Genomic DNA, 6,830 nt, shown 5'->3' on the forward strand with positions numbered 1-6,830 from the left:
AAAGAGTGTCAAGAAATGATGGAATCCCAGCATGTGGTCAGGAAGTGGAAGTGGCAGTGGAAGGGACTTTGAAGCTCATCCCATTCCATGGCAGGGACAATTTTCCCTGTCCCAGGCTGCTCCTCAATCTGGAACTGGAGTTAAACATGGAGCCAGACATCAAACTGAATGAAACCCAAGATTTAAAATTTCAGGATATCTGTTTCTCATCCATGGTTTTTGAAAAGGTGGTGAGAAAGAATCCTAAATCAAAGTTTAACACATAGCCAATTTTCAAACTGGGTAAAACACGAAATTCAAATTTTCAAGCTGTGCCAGGGACACCTCCCACTGTCCCAGGTGCTCCCAGCCCCAGTGTCCAACCTGGCCTGGGGCACTGCCAGGGATCCAGGGGCAGCCACAGCTGCTCTGGGCACCCTGTTCCATATTTTTGCACCAAAAAAGGAAAAAATAAAGCTTGGCCTTGAATGAAATTCAACAGGATCCCAAATTTCCCTTCATATTTTCAGTCGCACAAAGCACTGCCAGGCCCCAGGTGCTGTTGGCAGACAAGGGGATGATCCAGAGTCCTTCCTCTGCAGGCCAGGGCTAAAAACTCCTTCTCAAAACCCAAAAAATGCTTTTTTGTAAAGGCTGGTTCAAAGGCTGGATGAGTCCTGCCCCGTCAGGAGCTCAGCAATTCACACTTGTGTCCGTGTTTGCTTTTCCAGCCAGCAGCTGAGGTGTGGGCAGCGTTCTGCACATATGAGAGGAGCCAGAAACAAACAAAATACCCCTTGCTAATTATCAAGTTGCTGTGTTTTGAAAAGCCTGCAGTGGATGTTTTTCCTCTTGGCCTCTTGGTGTTTTCATAGAGTTGGAAACTCTAGAGGAGCCCCTGAGGGAGCTGGGGCTGCTCAGCCTGGAGAAAAGGAGACTCAGGGCTGCCCCCATCACTCTGCACAGCTCCTGAAAGGTGCCTGTGCTCACCTGGGGCTGGGCTCTTTCTCCAGCAGCACTGACACAACCAGAGCACACAGCCTCCAGCTGCACCAAGGGAAATACAGGTTGGACAGCAGGGAAAAGGTTTTTGCAGCAAGGGTGAGAAAGTTCTGGAATGGCTGCCCGGGGAGGTGGTGCAGTCCCCATCCCTGGGTGTGTTTAACAAAGCCTGGATGTGGCACTGGGGGCCAGGGCTCAGTTGAGCTGCTGGGGCTGGGCTGGACTCCATGGGCTTGGAGGTCTCTTCCAACCCAGTGATTCTGGAATTCTGTGTGCAGGGATCCAACAGGGAGTTTCCTACTCTGCCTTCCCCATCCCTTTATCCTGGGCACTTCTCAGTGACTCAGGTTCTGCTGCTTCCAATCCTTCCACACCCCTTGGGAGACACGGAGAGCACGTCCTGGGAAAATGATGGGATTTGAGCTGGCCAGGGGAGGGATTGTCCTGCTCTGCCTGCCTCACCTGCAGCCCTGGGGGAGTTTGGAGCACCACAATAAAATAAAAAAAAAATATTAAACTATTGGAGAACATCCGAAGGAAGGACAAAAAGATGGGGAAGAGGCTGGAGGGGAGGAGGAGCAGCTAAGGGTGCTTGGACTGTCCAGCTGGAGGAGAGGAGAGTGAGGGGAGACTCCTCAGGGGCTGCAGCTCCAGCTCTGATCTCTGCTGCTGGGACAGGGACAGGATCCTGGCTGGGGCTGGGCGAGGAGGGATTTAGGTTGGGTTTTAGGGCAAGGTTCTTGCCCAGAGGGTGCTGGCACTGCCCAGGGAATGGGCACGGCCCCGAGGCTGCCACAGCTCCAGGATCCTTTGGCCAGCGCTGCCAGGGATGCCCAGGCTGGGCTTGGGGGGCTCTGGGCAGGGCCAGAATTCCATGATCCTTGTGGATCTCCTCCTGTGGAGTCTGGACTTCTTTTCTGCCAAGGTCGGGATTAAATGTGTGAGAGGGTGTTTCTTGTTGGGACTCAGATGTTTATCAGTTCTTATCTCTGTCACAGTCTCACAAACCCGGAGTTCTGCAGCACTTCACTCCGACAAACTAAAAATGGAGCTCTGTCTCTTTCTGCAAGGCCTTTGAAGGATAAACTGTCCAATTAAGAAATGATACTTAAATATTTTTATTTTTAACCTAATAACTAACTACTTGTGGTCTGCAGTGGGGACTTTTTTATCCAATGACACAAAACCACCCAACCCCATGGAGAAGAAGGTGAAGAAGGAGCAGCCTCCGCCCTAAAACCTCCATCTTGCTTTCTATCCATTCCTGTGTTCTAAACCCTTCAACTCTGAGTTTCCCACCCTGTGATATCGCACACTTCTATTCAAACTCCACACCTTTAATCTCAGTTTTATTATTGAATTTTGGAAGCTTCTCCAGGCCCTCAGGTCAGTGCAGTGTTCTCCTGGGGGTCAGTGCCTGGCAGCACAGAAAGTCTGGAATTCTCAGCAGCCAGGGTTCCACCATCTCCCCGCTCAGGCTGAAATATTTTAGAAGATGTAGTTTAATTAGAAGTGTGTAATTTCACATAATAAAAAGCTTAGAGTTTAAAGTTTTACAATATAGTAATATATATATATAAAACAAAATGAAAATTTTAGAACAGAAGTTAGACCTCCTTCGCCTTCTTCTTCATAAGTTTGAATAATATTGTGTAATTAAATTTTAAAAATCCACATACAAGCCACGAGTAGTTCATTATTAAATTAAAAGCAAAAATAATTTAAGTATCATTTCTTAATTAAAAAGTTTTATATAGTTTCATAAACTGTGAGTTTTATAGTACTTTACTTCAACAAATTAAAAACGGAGTTGGATTTCTTTCTCTCTAAGGCTTTTTAAGGATAAACTGTTTAATTAAGAAATGATACTTAAATTATTTTTACTTTTAATTTAATAATGACCTATTCATAGCTTGTAATGTGGACTTTTTAATCTAAACACCCAATATTATTCAAACTTATAAAGAAGAAGGACTAGCTAATGTTTTAAAATTTTCATTTTGTTTTATGTATGTATTATTATATTCTAAATCTTTAAACTCTAAGGTTTTTACTACGTGATATTCGGCACTTCTATTTAAACTACATTTTCTAAAATATTTCAGCCTGGGCCAGGGGAAAAGAAGGAGTTTCTCTTCCTATTTTTCTGGGCTTGGCAGATTTGTGCAGGAAATAAAATAAAAAACAAAGAGAAACTGCCTGAAGTGAAAGGGAGGAGAGGAAATTTGCTTAGAACTGGTTCTAAACCAGGTTTTAAGGAAAGTTCACTGCCTGAAGTGAAAGGAGTAGAGGAAATCTCATATAGAGCTGATTCTAAACCAGGTTTTAGGGGAAATTCACTGCCTGAAGTGAAAGGGAATAGAGGAAATTTGCTTAGAACTGGTTCTAACCCAGGTTTTAAGGAAAGTTCACTGCCTGAAGTGAAAGGGAGGAGAGGAAATCTCATATAGAGCTGATTCTAACCCGGGTTTTAGGGGAAATTCACTGCCTGAAGTGAAAGGGAATAGAGGAAATTTGCTTAGAACTGGTTCTAACCCAGGTTTTAAGGAAAGTTCACTGCCTGAAGTGAAAGGGAGGAGAGGAAATCTTGCTTAGAGCTGGTTCTAACCCAAGTTTTAGGGAAATTTCCTGCAAATGGGGGAGAAAGCAGTGGGATGAGGCGGAGATGACCCCAGTCCATGGCTCTGCCACTCAAGCTTTTCAAACAGCCACAGATAATTTAATTTTATAGGTAACATGTGAGAATTTAGGAGCAGAAATTGAATTTAAATGTTGCTGTGACATGGTGTGGAAAGCACTAAAATGAAATCCTCAAGCCTGGTTGAGCTGGGAAGGATCAGGGAGACCTCAGAGCCCTTCCAGTGCCTAAAGAGACTCCAAGAGAGTTAAATCCTAAAATTGATGGGGGTTTTTTGGAATCCTTTTCCATCCCTGGCTGAACAAACTGGGATTTGTTTATCTCCCTTTTTGTTTTATTGGCAAGAACACAGGGTTGGCCAAGGAGGGCACAGAGCATGAGAAACTCTGGCCTGGTGGGGAAAAAGGTCATTCTGGTGGCTGGGGAGAGTCTCAGGGCAGGAACAGGCAGGAAAATCAGATTTAACTCTGGATATGTCCAGTTTGAAGGAAAAGTTCTGCATCAAGAGCTTGTGGAACTTAGAAAGGTTAAAGCTCCTGAGTTGAGTTCAGTGTGGTTCAAGGAGGACGAGAGGTGAAAAGAAACCTGAAAGTAATCCTTAAATAATCATTGAATATATTATAGAAATATAATTATCCTTAAAAAAAAAACAAAACAGTTTTTCCAGGTTTGTGAAGTGGAGGCTGTGGAATGACACAGTTCTGGTAGCAGGGAGAGTTTTCCAGCTCAGGCTGCTGAGGAGATGCTGTAGCCCCATTCCAAAGGGGCTTCCCTGCAGGCAGCACCTCTGAGGACACAGCTGCACCTCAGACTTGTGGACATGTAAAAGAAAATATTAAATAATAAAACAGCAAAATGCCAAAAAATGAAATTTTAGATGAGCAGTGTGAAGAGAAACCAAGCCATGGGATAAACAACTCCAATGTCCACTACAAAAGTGAGGATTTATTTTGTTTTCCTCCCTTTTTTTGTTGGTTTTTTTTTCCTTTTTTTTTTTTTTTTTGGAATGTGCTGACAAATTAAATTACTCAGAGAAGGGGGAAAAATTCAGAAAAATTCAGTTTGATCTGCCTTCAGTTTGGCTGGAGTCTGGATCTCCAAATGTGCTGCTTTGAGAGGCAGAAGCAGCAGTTTCCTGAGTCATAAATTGAGTCACACAGACCCCTAATGGTGTTTCCAGGACTGCAGACAAGCTCTTGAGTCAAAAACTGAAACGTTTCAAAATAAACCCGAGCTTTTGGCAGATCTCCAGGGGATTTGTAATGTCCTGTAAGAGTCACTTCAAAGGCCCAGCTCCTGTCCCTGGCTCTGTGTGAGGACAGAGAGCTCTGGGGATGTTCAGGAGTGGGAATTTCAGGGTAAAAACAGTGGGATTGCATCCAGAGAATTCCTAAAGCTGATTATTGTACCCTAAAGCTGGGAAAATGTTCTTTCCTGAGGGGCTGGTGGAATGGAGCTGTCACTGCAAAGCATTTGTCGGTGCACATTGTAATTTCAGTTAAACATCCCGGGTTGTCACCCTGGCTTGGTCTGCTGAGGATTTCCAGCAGCAGGAGATTATTCCCAAATAAACAGAGAGCCCAGCGGAGGGGACAAGGAGGAAAATCTTCCTCATCCCTGGAAGTGGCCAAGGCCAGGCTGGAGCAGCTCTGCTGGCAGGAAAGGCTGGCACAGCTGGCATTGTTCACCTGCACAGGAGAAGCTTTGGCCTGAGCTCAGGGTGGCCTTGCAGGGCCTGCAGGAGCCCCAGGAAAGCTGGAGAGAGACAATTTCCAGGGGATGCAGGGACAGCACCCAGGGAATGGCTGCCAGTGCCAGAGGGCAGGGCTGGATGGGATCTTGGCAATGAGGAATTGTTCCCTGGCAGGGTGGGCAGGGCTGGGATGGAATTCCATCCCTGGATCCCTGGCAGGGCCCAAGGCCAGGCTGGACACTGGGGCTGGAGCAGCCTGGGACAGTGGGAGGTGTCCCTGCCATGGCAGGGGTGGGATGAGATGATCCTTCAAATCCCTTCCAACCCAAACCATTCCATGATTCCAGCTTTAGGAAACTGTCCCTGAGACCTTTCTTCTTGAATTCCAGCTGTATTTATGAGTTTGTCCCTAAATCCTTGCTAAAGTAAGTGGGAATTTCAGTTTTCTCTGTTTTGGGCAGGACATCTCTCCCAGCCTGGCAGTTTTGAAACACTGCTCATCTTCTCAGGAAAAAAAATTGAGATTTTTCCTTTGCAACCCCTTTTCCAGAGCACTCAGATTATTTAGGACAGAAACATTTTCCTAGAGCTGGGGAGGATTCCCTGAACAATTCAGGACATTCTTCCTGCACATATCAAAAAGGATAAAAAATAAAAAGGATCATTTCTTCTTCTTCTTCTTCTTCTTCTTCTTCTTCTTCTTCTTCTTCCTCTTCTTCTTCCTTTTCCTCTTCTTCCTCTTCTTCCTCTTCTTCCTCTTCTTCCTCTTCTTCCTCTTCTTCCTCTTCTTCCTCTTCTTCTTCTTCCTTTTCTTCATCTTAATCTTTTTTGTCTTCTTTTTCTTCATCTCCTCCTTCTCCTCCTCCTCCTCCTCCTCCTTCTCCTTCTCCTTCTCCTTCTCCTTCTCCTTCTCCTTCTCCTTCTCCTCCTTCCTCCTCTTCTTCCTTTTCTTCATCTTCATCTTTTCCATTTTGTCTTCTTCATCTCCTCCTCTTCCTCCTCCCCCTCCTCCCCCTCCCCTGTGTTAACACCAAACCATGCCCTGTGTTATTCTCATGTCTCCCACATCCCATAATAGAATATTCCCAGAGTTCAGCACCCCCGGTTCCCCTCCCAAGCTGCCAAAGGCAGATCCCCATCCCTGGAATTCCCAAGGAACATTTCCATGTCTGTTCCTACCCATGGTGATGCCATACAGCAAAACTCTTTCACGGGGTGGAATTTTTTTTTTCCCCTTGTCATTTCCAAGGAAAAAAATTGGATGAGTCGCATCCTAGAGGCAGCTCCTTCCCTTGCTGTTCACGGAGCATCAAAAGCAGCTCAGGCTCAGCTGTGTGCTCTGGGAAATGGCTTTGGCAGGGATCTGATCCCGAGATTTCCCCGCTCCTGGGAGCCTCCCAATCCCCTTTCTCCTGTCTGACTCAGCCCCATGTGCCCAGTGATTTCACCTCCAGCTGTCTCCCTGCTCCAAGAGGGCTAAAACGGGAGGGAGATGGAATTCCCTAAATTAGATCATTA

Source organism: Geospiza fortis, unplaced genomic scaffold (assembly GCF_000277835.1).
Source record: "Geospiza fortis unplaced genomic scaffold, GeoFor_1.0 scaffold96, whole genome shotgun sequence".
Classification (NCBI taxonomy): Eukaryota; Metazoa; Chordata; class Aves; order Passeriformes; family Thraupidae; genus Geospiza; species Geospiza fortis.